At 36.7% G+C, this 22,267-nt stretch overlaps 1 long non-coding RNA gene across 1 annotated transcript in view; it reads right to left on the reverse strand.

Moving 5' to 3' along the window:
• The window catches only part of LOC135329732 (uncharacterized), a 109,171-nt gene that overhangs the window by 33,077 nt on the left and 53,827 nt on the right, over nucleotides 1–22,267 (reverse strand). Inside the window, exon 4 of the long non-coding RNA XR_010391339.1 lies at nucleotides 8,016–8,189. This is a non-coding gene — a long non-coding RNA (uncharacterized LOC135329732). The remainder of the gene's footprint in view (nucleotides 1–8,015; nucleotides 8,190–22,267) is intronic.

Here is a 22,267-nt window from a genome sequence, read left to right on the forward strand (position 1 = left end):
TGCACATGTAATCTGAATTCAGTCTGATATGTTTTGATATAGTCTTTCATTAAATAACCTCATATTATTTTTCCATGCTGTAGAATATCCTGGAGGGTTTGTTTTGTACCAAGTTTGTTATGTACAATGTACACATATTGTATCTTCATGTTCTACATATTTAATAGCAACTCTCATCTTCTAAGACATACTCATGGCTGAGTTGTTCATTAAGCAATTTTTAGAGAGTTTTATGGCCCCATGAACAATAATTTTTTGTGGAAGCAGACTAAATTGTATGCTGTGATAATTACACCAAACTAATTGTAGGTAAAATTAGCAAGGGGTCAGACCAATTTGGCTTCACAAGAAAATATATGCTTTGCTTACACCTTAAATGGTCTTTAGCAAATTAATCAAGTAAAACCGAATCTTCTTAAATCAACATATATAATTTACTGTACATTTGCTGTGAAAGAGGAAGTTTTAACATTGTTTTGAAAAATGAAACTTACTAAATGTTTTTTTGATTATCATTTTGGTTTAAATTACCAATTAACCCAACCCTAGAGAATCAAACAACTTGAGTCTTTTCCACTTTACTGGTACATTAAAATGGTATTCAAACACAGCAGGCAGAGAGAAATATCAATTATACATTTTTTAAATCTCCTTTAACACCAACTATAACATCACCCTAATAATGGTCTCTGACATTATGATTCTCCCATAACGTTTCTTTAGATTTCATGTTTCTATAGTGATAGAAGTTCTTCAGACAATGTAAAGTCCATTGTAGTGGCTCTTATATAGGTGCCTTTGATGTTTCTAGTATGCCATTTGAGTGGTGTGAAAGACTTGTAGTTGCTATTTTAGTCAATAGTAATACAGCCTTATTCACAAACTCTATTCTAGAGGTTTAGTTCACCTCTAAAAACATAGATTTAACTGACCTAAAACCCAAGCAGTTGGACTGCATGCTGGTCAGGCAAATTTCTCACATAATAAGCAATATACTTTTCATTTACACTGTTTGAAATTCCTTACTGGAATATTCCTTATTATATGAAATTGTATTAATTTGCAGGTTTTTTCACGTATGAATTTTTTTTTTTAAGGCTTCACGGGATAACACATTGGATGTTCCATGAAATATAATACATACCACTTACATATCACTTGTTAGTAAAGGGCTAGAAAACTGCTCAAAACCTGGAATTTCAATTTTTTAAATTCCAATTTAATTAAAAAACCCAATTCTTTCATTTTCCAATAAAATATTATTCCTGAAAAAAAATTTATGACCATGAAAATGTTACTGCTTCATTAATCTTGTTCTGATTCAAATAATTTCAAATTTTGCAGCATAAAAATATATTGAATATATGATAAACACTAAACATAGCATTACCAAATATAATACTAACATTCACTAATACAAGTATTAAATATGAGCTGGAATGACTTAAAATAAGTTTATCAAAACAAAATGTTCTCCAATGGTTGAAGCCAATCATTTTAACACAGCATTCCATCAAAGCTTTAATTGAAACCGAGGCTTTCCCCACAAAACAAACTGATACATTTGCATTTTTCAATATTTTTCAATTATTCTATCAAATGTTTTGACCAGCTATAACAAACACCAGACTTTGCCTAAATTACTTGAAAGGTATTTCCTTTGCACCTCAATGACCTAAAGATGAATATAGCAGAATTTGTATTCTTTGTTAGCATACAGTATTCATTGCATTTACAACAGTCCTAGCACAATTGTCTGCATTGCCTTTACTGGTAAAAGTATCAAAAATATCATGTGTGTAGTGACCACGTTGCTGAGGCTGCAATGATTCTTCAGGGCCGTATACGTTTCAGTGAATTAGGAGCTAGAGCTCTTTTGTCACTCATAAAGGACTTGATTCTATTTCAAAAAAGGTATCAAAGCCAAACTAAAATATGTTTGCCTTGAGGAATCCAGGTCCAAGCCTACATTGTGTTTGCTATTTTATGAATGCCTGTGTGCCAGTTTATAATAGATTTCTGACAGATAACAAAAGTTGGTTTGTAGGACACCAGACTGGGAGCCAGGAAACTTTTTACATGACCTTGAGCAAGTCAATTGCCTGCTGAGCGTCTTTGTTTTGCTGGATCCCATTTGCCCTTTGAAGCAGGGACTCTTTTTAATGAATAATTCTGGGAGGTGCTATCTAAAACATGTGACAGTCACTGAGTTACACAAGAGACTCGGGTGCATAGCATATTTGGTGAAGGAGACTGTCCTCCGGTGAAGAAGTCTTACAGGTGGGAGACCTAGCAGAACACTCAGCATGCTCATTGTATTTGCAATGAGAGAGAAGAAATGGATAGTAGTGTTTTGCATCGCAGCCGAAAAGCAGGTGTCTCCTCCCCAGCAGAGATGAAAAGGCTTGAACAGACAGATCTTAAATATCTCACACTCATGCCGATTAATGTCTATATACTTATAATATGGATAACACATTCCATCATCCTGAATGGAAGACATACCACAGACAAGGAATACAGAGACACAGATCCTGCGTGTCAGAACAGGCCACTTGAACTTTAAGGAGCAAAGATGATGCCACAAAGACACACAGCTTTTATAAAATCTTTAAACATTAGCTTCAGCAAAGTAGCTGCAAGAAATGCCCTCAGAGATAGAAAATCTAAGAAAAATAGTACTGGCATCTAATTACAGCAGTGGAGTTTGCTGCTTTTATCTGTAATTGGACTGTATAGTCTTTCATTCTAATTTACTTTACATCTAAACTGTGATAATCAAGACAAGCAGAACAGAATGGCTTGTAACTGGCTATACCACCAACACCAGTTAATGCCTAATTATAACAACTAAATTAAAGAGGGGACTGTAAAGAGGTTGACTATCAGTTTGAAGCATTTAATTCTGTGGAAAGAAATAGAGATTTTAAATCCTAAGTAAAAAAAAAAAAAAAAAATCAATATTATGGCTCATTATATTGGTATTGCTAAACAGATTAATGAAATTAAGTATTTTGTTCTTTAAAAAAAAAGTTTTATCATGATGTAAAGATGGCTTTTAACAAAAGATCACAACAGAGAAGGAAATTCACATTCCAGAGCAATTTGTAAACCAATCTAATCTGGAAAAAGCAGTAGGTGGAATTGACTTTCCCAGGATATCTCTGAGAGTTGCAGACCATGTTACATGACTGTGAATTTACTGCAGCACTCTCAAAAAGTGTACACACAATATAAAACAGAAAGAAAATCCACGATCCCAGGAAACCTTTTGATATAAATCCAATTTTTAAATAAAATCTTTTTGAAAATTCCAAATACAAATTAATTCTCTTAGAAAGACATGTTAACCAAGAAGAATAATGTCTCCTGACAGAATGCACATTAGTAAAGAAAAGGAATTTGGGAATGCTCAGCATTGTTGAACAGTAGCTAGCATATATTCCAAACACACTGTTTTAGGAATTACGATGTAAATTGGTCATCTACGCATTGAACTAGCTACATAAGAATTCATATTCTGCGATATGAAGAAGCATGAGCAAGAGGAATAAAAATTTCTCCTGCGAGCACTCTTGCTAAATTGATCCATAATACTCCAATGGTGGGTGGTCAAAGAATCATAGTACATGTAGCATGATGCAGTCCATTCAATATCTTTAATAGAAAGCAGTAGAAAATTATGAGAAAAAATGAAAATATTCACATTGTTAAACTTATAAACCCCCAAGAGTATGTCTGCTTTCATATGACAGTCATAGATATTTTGAGCTTTTATCATCTGTAGATGAACCTCAGATTGATGGTTTAGTTCTAAATCACTGAATTTGCTCATCAGATATTGCAGCTCTTCCTTCTATTGCAGAACTTTTTTGAGGGAGAGATAGGGAAGATGGGGGTTGTGATCACTCTTTTATGAGACGAAAAATGAGTACAGTGGAAATTCTTTCTAAAAAAAGTGTTAGAAACTGTCCACTAGTTCCCAAAGTCACTACAGCAGAGACCTTGCCCCTTAAGAAAACAAGGCTTCTGCAACCGCACTCTTGTCTGTCTCTGAGACCTCACTGACACAGTTAACGTTTGGCCATTTTCAACCAAATCTGAAAAAAGGTGAAAGTCCTTCTCATCTGATTTAAGTTCTCACAGGTTTTATGAAATTCAGCATGTCAGAAAAGGACAATGCCTTTGCTTAGTGCCCTCCCCAGGCAGAAAGCAGGGACAAGTCCAACTAGGAAACCCACCTTGCCTGCAAGCGTAAGTCAGCCAACTAGCCTGCCAGTCACTCCCATCACTCACACCACAGTGTGCCCCTTGCCCAGGAGGGGTTTCATGGGGTTAGTGCCAGGACAGAGCACAGAAAGTATAAGACTCACGAGAAAAGGCCCATTATCTCTGTGCTCACAAAACTGCACGTATACAAGTCACAGTAAAAAGGAGCTCCAAAACACATACTGTAGCACAGAGGTGCTATCTGACTGGAGAATGATATGTTCTGCTGAAATTAAATGCATTGTAACTACAAATGAAAAAATTTCATAGACTAGAAAATGAAATAATCTTAGCATTGATGTTTCTGCTAAGTAGCAGACTGAACAAAATAAAGGTATCTGATCTTCAGTGCTGCCCCACGTTACTGAATTCTGCTTCAAATAGACAAGCAACAGATGAAGCTTCTCAGATTTTTATTATTATAATTAATAACAGACAGAAGAGGCTTTTCCATCTTTTTGCTGTCACACAAGTTCTAGAAGCATTGAAATAGTATTCTCAGAGTTTCACATACCCATAAAACAAAACTGAACAAAAAGATGCACACTCTAACTATTTATAACTATAGGGTTTTGGTTAATAGCCTACCATGTTTGAATCATGCCACGATAACTTTTCTGCACATCTGATGGCCAAGAAAGCAAAGGATGGTCGTGTTTAACAAAAGCTGAAAATTTCCCAGAGTTTTACATGAGACACGTTATGCAATCTTCATAATTTTATCCATGCATCATCTTGTAAAATTCAACAGCACATCACAAAAAAAAAAGAGGAAGTGGCCTTAGGGCTGTATCTGTTATAGATATTTGAACACAAGTTCAAAGTAAGCATGAGCCCTAGGTCTGCATCCAAACTCCCTCAAACCCTAAGCAGTTCCAGTTCTGAACCATGGCCAGTTCAGGATGATCTCTATCGCATTTAATTACTATCAGCATAGTAAGAAAGAATATTCCTGTATAATGTTAACAGAGCCTGTTGAAAAACTACAAATACAATCAATGTTTGTACATACTAGTGATTTTTCGTGCTGTATGAGTAAAAAGGAACAATCATGCTAAATGATGTCTGAACAGTAAAAACAAAAGGGAAAATTTCTCAACTAGAAAGTTAGTTGTTCTTTTTCCTTCCCCTCCCCCATTTTTCCTTTGCACCTGCAGAATTCAATATCAGGCATGGATGAAAAGAGTGGATAGAATCTCATCCAAATTTATTAATGAGGATAGTCCCCAGGTGAACAGTAATACTATCCATCTTTTACAGGCAGGCAGATACAACAGTTTAAATTACTCAGAAAGAGTGGTTTAAAGACTCTTCTGGATTAAAGGTTTATTAGATTATGATATAGACCTAGAAGTAAGTGCCAGCCATTACATACACCTGAAATAGCAAATGTTAAAGCTCTTCCATAAATTTGGTAAGCAAATTCCCTTCTTCTGTGCCCAAACAAAAAATTCCTAAGATTCACCACGGTACTCCAAAGACCGGAGACAATTACACTAACATTTTACAGAACTCATAAACAACCCCTAATCTGAAGGTAAATGTTTCCATGAGAGGGACAGAAGCAGAGCATTCTGGCCAAGTGGTCAGAAGTTTATTTGCAACTTAAATAACCCAAAGACACAAGTGTTCCTAGCAGCAGCAGATGCACTGAAAGATATATTTCCTGAATTATCGCATCCTATTTCTTTCTTCAAGATTCAGATTTTAAGGGTCTGTTCTTCACAAACCCTCTGTTTAAACCCAGAGTCCTGAAACATTTGCACATTGTAAGGGAATAGCCTTTTTTTGTTTGAAAATAAAACCAAAAATTGTTCATTACCAACTTTGCAGATCCAGCTGCTTAAAATACACAATGTACAGAAAGTAACAGAAAGCACGCATCTCTCAATGCCACAGCAGTGTAAGGAGCTACAAACATCTTCGCTCTCTTCACAAAAAGGTTTACTCCAATGAGGATACATGATTAGACCCTTCTGCTATAACAAACTGCCTAAGTTCCTAGTCCTGGCGATACACACTGCATAAGGTATTTGGCACTCACCAACACTGCGTATTGCAAAACCTATGCCAGCACAATATCTTCTATGCATTACTTCAAAACCCAAAACACCAGCAGTCTCCTGCAAGCACAGGAGAACAAAGGAAATATACAGAGTGGAAGAGGTATGCTTTGACTGGATGCTGTCTTTCACATATGGCAGATGGCCAAATCTAGCATATCTTTACAGCATCTCTACAAGAGGGATACTGTTTTTCTCCTACCACTGGCTGCTATGAGCTGCAAGGGCAAGGCAGCAACAGCAGCAAGCTGGGCCACTCTAGCCGTGCAGCTCCACTCTACACCAGAACGAGTTGTGATGGTTAGTGGCCATTATTTCTAAGTATGCAAAAAGGTCATGCAAAGGCAGTTATTAGTTATGAATAAGCTTGCTCTTAAATACTAAAGATGATAAAATCTAAAGGAGGTCAAACAGGAATTACTAAATAAGAAAAAAAAAACAATCGTATGCTTGCTTTGTTCATTACTGTTTCAGTGCAAACCAGAAAAGTGTGGAAGGGTAAGAATAAAAAGCCACACCATCTTTTTTTTCCACGTCACAATAAATATATACCATTTGACCCAAATGTTCAATATTATCCAAACTCCAATATCAGCTGAATGTAAACTATTAATTTCATATCACTAGTAAGTAAAATGAATACAAAACAGAAGCATTTAAAAAAACCATAATTTGTTTTCAGTTAAACTTTTGCTGAACAAGCTACTAATGTTTACCTCTTCACTTTTTTCCAAGTACAGCTAACCATCAACACATGCTGTTTTGTGAATGGATTAGGATACATTTACAGCCAGGCCAATAAGCCAGCTTGGGAAGCAGCTGGGACCCAGCTGTCTTAGGAAAGGAATCTGTGATGGAAGCCTGCTCTGGAAGCCGTACAGTGGTCATCTTCAGTCACTGAGCAGTATATGGACCTTAATGCGATTCAGCAATACTGTGACTGCATATACGTGTGTGCAGACAATACAAACCATATACAAGAATGAAAAATACTGCACTCATCACATAGACACAACCTTCCTATTTTCTAACAGCATTTTACCACAACCTCTATCATCAATATAATACTGTTAAAATAATACATCATGAGATAAACTTTAAAATTAACAGAACTTGACAAATAAGCTATTTTTGAATCATTTTCAGACAACAATATGTTTCAGTTACTTACTCTGGCTAAGCAACCTACAGCTAAATAGAATTGAACTGCTGCAGTAAAACACAAGGCCTAACGCTGAAGAAAAGGATTTACTCCCCTCAGTTGTGTTGCAAAGGTCACACTTGGCACACTCAAATTTTTGGAAAACAAACTCTCAAGCTCCATGTTACACAGCAGGGGGAATGCCATTGCTCTGTGTTGGAGCCAGCAGGCATCCTGCAATGACTTCACCATGTTCCTTTGAGGTCCCACAGTTGTATCGATATCCACTGCCCAAAACTGATGCTGGGCTCCAGTTCAGTCCTAAATTACTGTTCAGTAATTTATCAGTTAAGCCTTATAATAGAGGTCTGCTTCCCTCAGTGGCAACTTCTGCCTAGTTAGGAATATGAAACATAAGCAGTTTCAACAGCAGCATGCTGCCGGATCTTAAAGGAACGCCCTCCCCCCAGGCCATCACCTTCCTGTGTCAGCACTAAGGGACCAAGCTCTTTGCAAGACTTACAACTTGCATTTCTACTTACTTGTGCATGAGAGGTTTTGGAGATGGTACTGTTAAAGGTGTCTCTGGTCAAATTCTCCCAGACTTTCAAAAAGCTCCTCGGCTCATACTGCAGGCAGCATACATCAGAGCACTCTGTGACCCTTCCTAGGTCCTGATGGAGTCCACGCCAGGAATTCTTGTGGGCTAGGCTTAGCTAAAATTTGAAGACACAATTCAGGATTAGAGACTTTCTACTTACACTGTAACCTGCAGAACAATTTCAGGCTCAGGTTCATCCATAAGATGAAAACAGCTGCTCCAACAAGGACACAAGACTTTGAATTTCCAGGAAAAGAGAGGATCTAGGGAACAAGATCACAGTGACTGCCTGGAGTTTTTGAAGATGTTGTATCACTGTATTACATCTCTGCAACTGCTGAAGAAGGGGAATCTGCTAGAAGGATATTTTATTGCTGCTGCTGCACCTGACAAAGCCAACATAGGTACTGGATATGAAGGCACTCTGCAGAGGACCTTCTGGAAGCCACAGCACTATTGCACCATCTAGCAGCAGACAGCTGTAGAAAAAAACAACACCAGAACACCCAGAAGTACATTTACCTTCACACAATGGAGGAAATCTTCTGTAGCTTTGTAAACAGAAATACATCTCCCTTCCCAATGCCAGATAATGCCACTGTCCAACAGTTCTCTCAAGTGATTTTCGGTATTTCATATATTTGCAAAAAGTTTTCCCAAGCAGGTATTAGCCACTGTAATTCCTCTGGATCCACTTCATATTATGGAGGAATTCCAGATACTGCTTCCATTTTGTTTGAACCAGTGAGTCAGCCTTATTTGCTCAATTTACAAGTTCCAAAAGGAAGCAAGTTGTAATTTCCTGCTTATTCTTAACCTCAGTTTTCAGTGCTCTTTTCTCTCTGCTTGTCTATGGTTTTTGTTGTATTCTTTGAGGTCCTTAGTTCAAATTAAATCATAAACAATTATAATGTCACTACTTTGTAATCTCATGATCCATGCAATGACTTTTGGAAAAACCATGTCAGTGGAACTAATGTCCTTAATTTAAATTTGCAATGTCCAAATGGTGTACTAGAAGTTACCACATTAGAACCTGACACATCTATCTTTACTTGCCGAAATGTACGTCTAACATTGACAACCACAATATTTTAGCTTCTTAGAAATTAAGTGCCATTATCATCATCTTCCGATCACTTATAAACAATGGTTAACTGACCTTCCAACAGGGAAACGTATTTACCTGAACTGTTGTGACTTCTGTATTCACTGACAATGAGAAAAAATATTAAATTGTTGCTTAGACTGATGATATTTTCTGTGATGTATGTTTTTATTCACTGTAATTTCTCAGATAATCTAATGTTTATTAAAAATTCAGCAGGAAGTTTTGTCTGGAAACATACTGTTTATAGACAAGTGTTTTTGAATTACTTGCCAGAACACACAGCTCAGTCTAGGCCTGTTCAGGTTCCCACAAAATACCTCCTTGACTGTAAGCATAACTCAGGAGCTCAGCATTTTGATCAGCAAACACTCCAGTATTTCATGATATTTGTATCTCCAGACAAAGAAATTATCTCAAGTTCTTGGGAAATCAGAAAGCTTCTAGTGATTCAAAAATAATAATGGAAAGTTTACTAGCTCAGTGCAAGAGCAAAATTAAATGTATCCTACTAGCTTGAAAACATTTTCCAATTAGACACTGTCTTTTGCTATAGATCTGTAAAGCAGATCAAAATGGGTCTTTGTCCCAGTTTTCTGAAGGAAAAACAATTTTATGTGTGTGCTGAAACAGAACTAAGAAGGTTTGGCAGCAGAGGCTGAGATACCTATATACTCCAAATCTGAGGTACACAGCGAATACACTATCACTGTGCAGCTGGCAGGACAAACCTGAAATTCAGACAAAACACATACCTAAACATTCAAAGCTAGGTAAATTGGGGCATATTGTACCAGATATTTGCTCAAGAAACAACATTGCTTTAGTGTGTATATTATGTAAAACATGCACAGATTGTATGCAAGAATATAAATCGGTATACATAAAGGTCATTCATGTAGCTTTAAACCAAGACATTTCAGCTGAGGTAAAAGGTATCAGCCAGCAAAAGAGAGAAAAGCCAATGTGAAAAAGAATAAATCATATTTTACTTTCCTATATAATTATAATGTATATATAAAAGTCACACAATTCCCTTTGACACTACTGATTGCCACAAGCAAAACGACTGGAAAACAACATGCTTTTAATACGTGTAACATAATAACACAATCCTTTTGGCTGCAAAATTTGCAACAAAAATATTTCTAAAAAGGCAGAATATATGTAATTCATTTAAAAGTGTTAACAAGGTACAGCATAGTCTTAGTTGTATTTCCAATCTCTGTTATTAAATATAACCAGAAAATAACAGTAAAAATTAACCTAAAGCTTAACGGCTTATGTAAGAATGCTTTAATAAAAAAATGTTGCTAAGGTTATTGAACTGTACAATTAAACCCCTCCCACTAAATACTTTTCAGTCTAATTTCCATCTAAAGCTTATTCAGCAAACCAAAATGCCAATGCATTTCTTCAATTTCCACTTCTTTGAACCTGTTAATGTATGAATAAAAAAAAGATTTATTTGTGTTATTAGCCACATATAACCCTCTTGTCTAAAAAGTAGCTTTAAATACAAAATTTCTGAGATGCACATGAACCTACAAAATGTCTAAAAGATCATTTTGATTTTCTTCTGCAAGCTATGTTTGATTTACATCAATTAGATCTTTCACATAAGGTATCATATAACAGGAAGGCTAATAACCCAGAAATAACCTCATTAAAAAAGACAGCATATCGGTCTAAGCAGAATGAACTCTAAGCAGAAAAATTAGTGACCTGGAAAGTAGCAGGAAGAGGTAATAGCAATACAGAGAAAAAATACATTCCCATTAGCTAGTCAAAAGTAGAAATCACCAGCAATAAAGTAAAAATACAATAGAAGCATAAGGAGAACATTTAAAAATATTTTTATCTTTTTCAATTCTGTAACATAAAACATATTTCCCCAAACTAAGATACTGTCTAAAATTATGTTAGTACTATTATTTAGTCCATGTTTTCTTCAGATGCTTAAAACTGTCCTTGGCAGAATATTATTAGCAAGTCTAATACATTTATATTAAATTATCAGTGTATGATTCCAACATCTATGGATTCATCTATTTTAAGATTAATGGTTGATAATGGTAGCTCGAGTTGGATTTACATAGCTACCCCTAATTTAATGTTAGCTGCTTAGAGTCAAATTCTAGAAAAAACTTCTAAAATAATTCTTATTAATATATGGAGAATAGCTGCAGAAAGCACGAGCTTTTTTATTTTTCAGAAACGATTTCAAAATAAAGACACTTCTTACTTTTTTGATAAAATGCTTTGTTAGATACATAATTCCCCTCAGCAGATCTAGTTCAAATTTGCCAGTGTTAATAGCAAAAAGTACTCAAATCACAAGTAAAGCACAAAGTTTATTTTGGTTTTATTTGGCAACAATCTTTCTATTTACAGAGTTTGCCTGAATTTCCAAAACAAATGAACTCAAATCAAACTATTGAGTACTGCACATCGGACAGAATGTGTTTTTTCACTACTTTCCTGTTTAACAGGTTTAAAACACGATGGAAGGAGGAAAACACAGCACAAATAGGGGAATTTTAATTACAGAGATCTGATCTCCAGCTTTATGATTTTACTTTATAATTTTCAATCAAGGTTCCCGGAAGAACTTTTTTTTCCACCAGATTACCCTTTTTTAAGGCTTCCACCTTCTGATTGCTGATTTGGCTGCACAGCCACAGTTCAAATAAGCAGTGTTTGGAGGATTTTGTTCTCTAGATCTATAGATTTTGGTAGACTGTGATGGCTCTGTATTTCTTCAATGCCTTCAGAACTACAGCAATCTTATTTCTGTTATAGCCATGTTTCCAGCAGCTGTTGTCATCACCAAGAGTAAAGTGCTCGGGTGATGGAAGGAGAACTATGATAAAAATACCAAAAAACGCTTCGAGTTTGTGGAGTCGTGTGTGGTGCAGAACACCGATCACTCCCACCCTCGCATTTTTCCATCCTCATGTGGATCCATCCTTTTGCTGTAGGAGAGCTACACACCAGAAGAGTGAGAGGCTAAGGCTGTGGGGGCAGAAAATTCACCAGCTGAGGAGAGGAAAAATATTCATGATTCTTCTCTTTTCTGCTTTATATCCCAAAGCCAAAACAAATGAACTCTACTGACCATTTCTAAATGTGACGGCCTTCCCAATTTAGAATATCTGGGAGAAATCAGGGTACTGCCTTCTATAATAGCTTTGTCTGAAATTGTTCCCCCTTTTCTTTTAGGCAGCTCTGCCTGGATTCACTACAAGACAGGTAGGAAATCAGGAATCTAGTACATGCTGGATCACTTTCAAACATCACCATTCTCAACTCCTGTCCCTTCCCTTTCCCTACGGCTGCCTTCTCCATTCTGTCCCGAGAGCAGAGGTCAGCCCATGAAACATATGGCTTAGGAGAATTTGAGACTGCACCAGTAAGCAATAATATAAACAATCTCTTATTCTAAAACTGAAGCTTATTTACAGTCAAAGAAAATAAAATCACTGATTTTTAGATAAAGGTATTTCTCCCCCCTGGCCCCCCATATTTTTCATGTCCCTTCTGAAAATAGTGCAATTCACCCTCCTCTGGATGAAAGGAGAGAAAGCTTGGAAAGCTTTATCCTCCTTATGGCTGAAAAAGAAGCTTTTTAGCCAGTGGGAGGGGGGGCTTTTTTGTTTGTTTTGGGGGATTGTTTTTTTGTTTTTGTTTTAAACCACAAGTTTAACCTGCTTATAATGGATTCAACCTTATTTAGCTCAGGGCTGCTCCTGAGACCAACACCACCACATCAGTGGTCAAAGACAGCTTTCTCTTAAGCATTATGTCGTCTCATTTTGTCTTCTTCCACTGCGTATAAATACCACACAACAATGTTGTACAGTGCACTAAAACACCAAAAATGTTAAATAGGAAAATTCTTTAGAAGGAAACAAGGAGAAAACATAATTTGAAGTCATTCTTAGCTCCCATGCTGTTATTTGTATCTTTAATGCTTCTCAGCACAGAGAACCCATCTTGCCATTACCTGCTTCCAAGTCTCAAGATCAGTGCTCCATTAGGCAAACACTACACAAACGCCCACTAAAATAAATTCACATAGATGATAATCTGCATTTAGCTTAAAATCTGTGAAAAGAGGAGAGGAAAGATAGGCACCAAGATACTTTAGAGATACTTTGTCCAAAGGTACCTAGTTCAGGGAACACAAGATTATACACCTCCACTCCTACACAGGCCACCTCCAACTACAAGAGCCACTAACATAAATGCCACCCTGAGGTGCACCCATCTTTCTGTCGAAATGAATTTGTACATGTATCACTGAGGACTTTATTAGTATTAGATAATAAGGTATATCAGAAACCATCTTTTAAAAACATTTACAATGTTATAAATGCTAGAATTCCTAAAGGTAAGGCATCCTCAATTTGTGAATGTTATTTCTTAAAAAATCAAACATTACCAAACAATGATTATTTCTGAAACAAAAAGCAGAGTGTAAGATGGCAAGTTTCAAAGAAAACTCTCAATTATTGTTTTTGGAGGTGCCTATGAGAAATCTACAGCAGATACTCTCAAGCATCAGCAAAAGTTAATGGGAGAAAGGCACTTAATTCTCCTTTTTGCCTTTTAAGAAAGATGTGGCCAGCTACTTTTAATTTATTAGGGAGCAGATTTCCAAAGACTCTTTTATTACAGAGGCAGTAAGGGGAGCTATTTTTCCATAAAAAATATGTAAATATGATTTATGAAAGACACAAATTTTACTGAAGTAAGGGATAAATTGTTTCAAAACTTTGTGTTCATAAAAGCTAGTGAAAAGTACACATTACTAATATTTTTCTTCTTTCACATGTTTCTCTCTCTTGGGTAACTGAAAGGTGTACTTTTTGTATACTTAGTATAATTTCTTTACTGAAAGCATCTATGATGAAATTGCTAGAGGAAGCAAATTTGGAGCACATACTGTTGTTATCATACCTATCTTCAGAAAAGCTGGGGGAAAAAAAATTGAACTCCTCAAAAACTGCTTTCAATTGAATCAAACATACATACTTCTAATAGTCATCAGCAGGAATGCAGATACTAAATTCCTTCATCAGAAAGTGGACTTATATCTATTAGATCTGCTGAGCTTTATTCTATGATCCTTAAGTCCCAAGAAATAACTAAGACTATTCACATGAACAAGAACTCCTCATACAAATAACAGATGATAGCATCTGAACTCAAAAAGGCTCTGCTTCTGAAGTGCTGAAGGCCACTTGATAGGTTTCCCACTGGAAATTAGTAACTTACAGTATTGAGTTAGAGTCATACTAAATAGTCATTGCTTTAAAATCCTAAAAATGTTTAATGCTGTATCTCAAAACTGAATTTTTTTTCAATAAACAAACAAAAACTGTAGGAAGCCTTAAAACAAGGAAAGAATTCAAGATAAACCAGAAAAGAAGCACACTCCTGAAAGCCCTTCCTCAGTTTGCTGGCATTGCACAGTCAAACACCCAGGCATTCAGCTGGGCTTTGAAAGGACTGCGAAGGCCAAAGATCCAAACAAAGTGTGGATGAGAGAAATGCTCCAACTAAAACAAAAGATGTGATAACTTTGCTTGAAAAAATTCAAATCTTTGGTTAAAAGGTCACTGAAATTATTAACCCCGATGACATGGCAAAGAAAAAGGAGAAAAATTAAAATATGTCCTTCTTATACATGATATGTGATCCAGTACAGGTTCTAAGAAAAAGCAGTAAGAACAAACATACCTAAACATTTGAAAACAACAACTGGCCCAGCTCTCTGGTAGTCGCTTTGACCGTGGCCATCATTTCCAAAATACATCTTGTGGTATCATGCTTCATAAACACATGTTGCGGCTTGCAAATTAACTCCTAAACAACAAAAAGTAAAAGCAACAACAACAGTAACAATAAACCCAATGTCACTGTCTACTAGATTTTTCTTAGGGTCCAGTTTTCATGGACTTCCCTGCTCCCTACTTCCTCTGATCCCCTGGGATCAGAAATTAGGTTATTTCACTCAGTCCCTTTTAGACCATTCTCCAGCTCCTTAAGTCCTTTCTAAATATCAGATGAAAACAACACGCCTCTATCCTTCATGAGCAGAGCAACCAACTGTGGCTAAGGTTGGTTTCGCCTCTTATTCTCACAGATTCTGTCGTGACAACCACTACTGATCTGCTTATTAAAAGCAAAAAAAAAGGTGTTGGGACAGAGGCAGCCCTGGTTTTACTGAAGGCCACGCTGCTGTAATTGTACCTCGTGACTTAGAAACGTGCACCTCAGTGCTGAGCAGAGAAGTAACAGTAAAGCAATTTCTTCATCCACTGAAGATACAACATGCAGAAAGATCATGCTTGGGGCGCATGGAAGTAATAAGAAGTATATAGGTAACAAGAATCCTCAACTCCAGCAGCAATTTTTTAAGGGGTGAAAAAAGGCACTGTGCAGTACTGCCAGGGAAAATTAACTAAAACCATTTATATAATATGCAGATCATCTAGTCCCTTTACCAAACTGGGAGCAGGAAAACAATGCAGACCAAAACCTCCATTCAAGAGCATCAGAAAAATTAAAGCATTCAGGGCAGAGCACGCAGACCAAAACATGGTGCTATCCAAGGAAGATGGGAGGCTCTCGACTGCCACCTGTGAAGCTTTTGCAAGAAGTGGACTGGAGATCTCTCAGTACAGGCAACTGGAATTAACCTACACCACCTCAGCACCTCGAAATAAATGTATATGAAGAGTATATTAAGATAAAAAAAAATACTCAAGGAGAAACACCAAACAAATCCTTTTTCTGGATATGCACGAGACTCCACCATAGTTAGCAGAACATCAATGATAAACTTTTGCAAAGCCAGATTTTAACTTAAACTGAGAATTTAACATAACGTGGCCATCCTAAGCCCCTTACATTCACTTTTTATGAGTCTTGAAACGTTAAACTCCAATGAACACTTTTTAAAAGCCAGTTAAAACTTCACAGTAGAAATTTTTAATTGACCAGCAAAATAAACTAAACAAGAATGTGGCCATTACCTTTCCAGCTAGCATGATGCTTTCACAGGAATTGAGTTTGCATCAGACTACAGGAGACTGTTTTCTGTGTTAGCCATACAGAATAACTGCTGTATGTTTAGAAGAGAAACAATAAGGTCTCTCTCTAATAAAAAGCACTATGCACTGTAGGTCCATTAATCTCCCATCACAGTCTCAAAGAAGACCGTGAGACCTGAGCCACAGCCGGAGTCCTGATAGAAAGCCCAACAAACTTAGAGTCTCCCCCCATTCCCGCAGGCCGCTGAGGGCAGCGCTGCCGCAGCACAGGGGCAGCAGTGCCCTGGGGCGCACGGGAGCCGGCACCCGGCAGCGGCTCCTGGCCCGCGGGAGGGGCAGCCTGGCCCTGCCCAAACACTTCCACAGTAAGGCGACATGTATTCAAGTGTCATAGTTTCGCCCCCAGAATATTTTTCATGTGTATTCTATGGTGTAAAATAAGATCTATATAACAAAACAGTTCTTTTAAACACTTTAAACAAGGGCAAGAGTTGTGTTAAAAAAAAAAAAAAAAAAAAAAAAAGCTTTGCTAACTGATGACAGTAAATGATGGAGCACTTTCTAACTATGACCTGTTACGTCTAAAGAAGATTTAAGAATATTTTTCTCACAATTGGTCAATGATATGTTTGGAATATAGAGAAGGGGAAGAAGAAGAGGTGAAATGGCAACTGGCTAGTATGTCAGACATGACAGTCAAATGTTACCAGGACTCAATCCTGGAGAAATATGGACTTCACAGTAAAGGTTGCTTAAAACAAAAGCCCATTTATCTGAATACTGAAGACATTTAATCAATTTACATGAAGGATTTCAAAATTAGTCAGACTGTAATGAACTATGAAATACTGATTAATGAATTTTTGCAATGTTTGATTAGAAACTTAACATGTATGCTAGCACATTTTGCCACCACAGCATTTATAAGCTAATATTTGTTTCTTGAAATTACCAGAGTGTAAATAGTCCCTAGATTCTGGGGCTGAGCATGTTTACTGTTAACCAAGCATCTTATATCAAAATTAGGTGTGAAAAATTTTAACATATTAAGATCCCTTGTTAGAACGAAAAGATTAATGTAAAAGGGTGTTTTCATATTTGCATATCCTATTCTATGTCATGTCTTGTGATATCCTCTTTACTTTAACCTCTTAGACCTTTCTGTTAGTGCATTAAGCGATCTGAATAACATCTGTCGCTTACAGCTCATTTTCTCATCCCCTAGCCAGAGAGGAATTAAGAAACTAGGAAAATTACTTGTAATACCCAAAAGTATGATAAGTTTACAGTTATACAAAAATACAGGTACCTGACCAAAAACTTTATTGCCTAAAGAGCAGCCAAGGACAAACAAGCCACTGGTGTGGACTGCAGTTGGTGGGAATTTTGCTACTGCTTTCACAGTTAAGGAGGAGACCCAGATACTCCTTGCCTTACAGTGTCATTTGTTGACTAATTGGCCGAAACTGTTAGTTATGGGACTCCTAATTTCTAAAAAATGAGACTTCAGTAAGTTTTAGAAATTGGATCAGCCCATATTTTTTAAATCACAGACACTTCTGAGGAAACATTAAACATTCATTCACCGGTTTGTCATTGTTCAAATGACATTATTATATAGGCTTAAAGTCTCAGATATGCATGCATTTCTTTTACATGAATAACAAGCCATCAGTCAATATTTAGATTCTGAGCCTTAGTTTTGTTTTTCCTTTTAATTCCTTAGAATAGTCATAATTTTTTAATTGGGTTCTCATACCCAGAACACATGAAAAAAAAAATTCTTGCCTCATGACAGTAATATTTTAACTAAAATTTAAAATTGGTAACAAAGTTATCATACCTAGAAACAGATCGTGTCTTTTATGAGGTCATCAAAATATGTAAGAGTGTCAGTGAGCAATTATTAGTATAACAATCTTGCTTTGTAATTAGTTGTAGCTTCTTTTTATTGTATACTATATGAAGAGATCCCTTCATCCGCAGTGAAAAATAGGAAATCATTCAGTTTGGGGTTTGTGGTTGCTAGTAGCAACACATACTGGAATATTGCCATCTGGCCTCTTGTTTTAAATGAGATTTGAATAATCAATTTAATAATGGGTAGAGTACATACTTAAAGAAATAATCACTCGTCATATCTTAAGAAAACTTCAGTTTAAAAAAATCCATTGTATAAATTAATGCAAAGCACATAGACATCTAAAAAGACACAACAATTTTCATTTTCCTTACTAATGCCTCAAAAACTTAAGCATACAAGGTTTTAGGTGATCACATTAAACATTTAAAAATTAGGACAAAATATTAAGAGTGGTTGGTTTGTTACAGACATTCAAATCCAGTAACCATTTCGTAGAGATTAAGCCATACAGAATCATGGCATTTTGAATACTCCTGTACATCCTATGTCATTCACAATAAAAATAATAAAACTAAAACATAGCACAGATAGAAGCTGAATTAAGTAAAATATTCATGCTACTGCTACTACTTGCACAGAATAAAATGAGCATACAGAACATGAAAACTCCAAATTTACAAATAGTTCCTTCGTTTATAACATGCATATACAGCAGGCAAAGTATTCCCACATGCTGTGGCAACACCAGCAATAGGATGCAAGTGATGATTCTAGGCTGGAAATGTCTGAGTTGCACAATGATGCTCAACTTTGTAACTTTGCATATAAAACTGTCATTACAGGAGAAATATATAGCAATCAGATAGTCAACCATGGCAAACCACACCAATTGTGGAATAAACAAGATATGAGATAAATGTTAATCAGATTCAGTCTCAGTTCTGTAGTCTTCACCAATGTTGATTTTGACTGGAACTCAAAGGAGTTCAACTGACCTTGCACATATGAAGTCCATCTCTACTGAAAACTCTTGAAAAGCCTCACCCTTGAATTGTGCATTTAATTTAATGAATGCAATTTCATAAAAAACAAGAGTAACATTTTGATAGTCGTTTTTGCAACCAGCTCTATTTACAACAGCTCTTTGAGAAAGGCCTGCTTATCTCCTATGTACTCCACGGATACAACTTGAAAGAGCATTCAGCAGTAAGAAGATGCCAGAGCAGTCTTGCCTATAAACTAGCACTTTCCTTTCGCATGGCTCTACACACTTCCAGGTAGAAATATAAAATACGTCCACATATGAGTAGCATGGGGGTTGGTTAATTTTCCATAGTCTGTGGCTTATAAGTGAAACGGACTTTAGCTCACTCGACAGGTGCCAACATCATCATTCCAGCTTAAAATGATTTATTCTTATTGGTAATCTGCCAGTTAGCATAGAGAGAGCAATATGCACTGCCAGTCAAATCACTTGATTTGAGACAGACTCTGGATTCCAGGCCTGACTGCACATGCAGTCCAATGACTGGCAGGTGTCATTTATAATTTCCAGTGCTTGTGTACTTATGACTTTCCACACAAATGGTGAGTTCATTTGGACACATAATGCTGCCATCATTATAGCAAAACTATCTATATAATTTGAGCCACTGAACGGTGCTACATATTTTTAAGTAAAATGAAAACACAGAAGTGCCAGGTGGTTAGAGAGGAGCATAAGCTCTATACATGAGCTTTTTAGTAAGGTCAGGTAGGCCTGCAAGTTGCAACTTCAAAGGAAATGAATCACAAAGGGAAGCTGGTTGGAGAGAATTGTTAAAGCCTTAACTTCAGTAGTTATTGCTGTTTGCAGCATTTTCTTCTGACCATTTATCTCTGGCATTTATAAAACACTAATCACCATGGAGATGCCTAGTGTACATTCCAAGCAAAAAGACAGAAAGTCACTGGCTCCTTTATCAGGTCTTTTATCTCAAAAGTACTATCTGTAGGTGGCTTTTCCCTGCAATATTCTATTTTAATATATGCTCTCCACAAGAACTAAACAGATTTAAAAACCTCTGAATATGGAAAAGGACAGACTGTTAATTAACTTCCCCCCCCCCCCCAAAATTTTTTTTTACATCATAAGAGTGACTGAAGAGTTTTTTAGTGATGAAAAGGAAACAGGATTGGAATTTTCAACCAGGAAAGATATAGGAAAAATCTCTATGCCAAGGAACTTGAGAAGAAGTCCTTTGCTCATCTAGATAAGTTTGCCATGCACAAATCAACAAGCTCCTAGGGAAAACAGCCACTAGCTCTCAAACTTAATGCAGCCAATGTACTACTGAATTAAATAAAATTTTCCAGCTTAAGGAGGTGGGTAACATGGCAATTTTCAGAGAAGTCCACTATGGGAATGGTACAATTCAGTAAGAAAACTGAAATGGTAGCCAATAACAGAGCTTATTATTTCCAGCTCATACCTGAAGTGGGAACTAAACGGAAGCTCACAGAGAGGGCTGCTGCAGAGCCAGGATCTGGATACACCTCCTCCAAGGTTCATAATGCACCAGCAGCCTAGGGCTTGTTTTCAAGGCCTGTAGCCCTGCCATGCGGATTGTCTTGCGTCCCAAGAGATTTCCAAAAGCCTATCCTAAAAAGTCATTCTTTCTCAGACAGAAGGTGGCCTTTTTTCCCCCCATTTCTCAGTATGAATCACAACGATATTAAGTACCAAAGATAATAAATATTCCAAAACTAAGAACGATCCTTCTCTGCTCATCTCCAATCCCTACGCTCTTTGCAAGTCACACTGAGTTCTAGCAACGAACAATGCTGTGAGGGGCATTACCGTGAGGAGCAGTGAAGATGTCTGCTCTATTTCCAGTACCAGTTACGTATGTTAGGCTTCAAGCTTAGAGAGGCCTGTTAAGTTTACTTGTACCACTTAAGTAAATGGGAGCAATTGTCAACCCTTCACTTTAAAAATTCCACCTTTAATCTTTCATTTAATAGAAGCATTGCAGCAGCATAAATGAAACACTACCCAATTGGTAGTAAATTTATTTTTGTTTTCTGTTACTAACATTCCTATCTTTTGATTGCTAGCCTTTAAGAATGCAGTCAAAGAGACTTTCTATAACGGTTTATCCTCATAGAGCCCTTTTCATAGACAAACGACCTCGAAGAAAATTCACGCATGTTTTCTTTTTAGGAAGACACAAGATATAATATTATACCAATGAGTAAAGTTGTCCTTACTCTCTGACAATCATAAAGTTAGGAAGGCAGACGTTGCTTTCACCTGCACCCAGTGATCTATTTCTAGCTCTCTTAATAAACCCACAATTGGAAACTGTGGCTCAAAAAGTGCTGGGAAAATGTAAAAATATAAAGCAGATGTGAAAGGAGAGATATGTTTATATGGACACAGCATTAAAAAAACTGATTTCAGACGTCTTCCTGAGAGCTACATGCTGATCATGCTGTGTTAAGCCATCCACCACGCTTAATAATCTTTTGTTCCCAAAACTCATTCACACACAGTTCACTAAAAACGTGTTCTTACAAAGTGTTTTAAGGTACTTTCTCTAAAGTTAGCAAGATGGATAGGTTTCACCAGAGAGAACTTCACTGAAAACTTCAAAGGATTACGGGAGTATGAGATAAAATATGGGTACCACCAAAATCATCATGTGTATGAGGTTATTTGCAAAGTAAGCTGTAAGTATCAAGAGTCAACTATGAAAGGTCAATTTCTTCATATTGCTTGCATCATATCTCCTCAAAGATGAGGACCTGTGAGCTAACCCTGCAACGTCTGACCAACACTCATCTCTGACTCCCTGTGTAGCACATAGCACTAAACACTTAAGAATGGGATCCACAAAAGTCAGCCTGCTGAGCGCAGAGATGCTCAGCACAGCAAATAGAAAATACTGCAGAAAAGTGGTAGCGATACTGCAAATTTGTCCAATTAGGCATATTCTGAAACTGTCCACTGACTCAATTTTATGTATCACATAATCAAATGAATAAATTTATGAAACCTTCAAATCATCAGAGATGGTCTGCATGCTAACATCATGCCACTGGTTACGCAGCATGCACATTCCAAGAAGCAAAAATGCAAATGTTTTCAAAACCAGAAATAAGTTTAGGTTGTACTTTTA

The sequence above is a fragment of the Dromaius novaehollandiae genome, chromosome 13 (assembly GCF_036370855.1).
Source record: "Dromaius novaehollandiae isolate bDroNov1 chromosome 13, bDroNov1.hap1, whole genome shotgun sequence".
NCBI lineage: Eukaryota > Metazoa > Chordata > Aves > Casuariiformes > Dromaiidae > Dromaius > Dromaius novaehollandiae.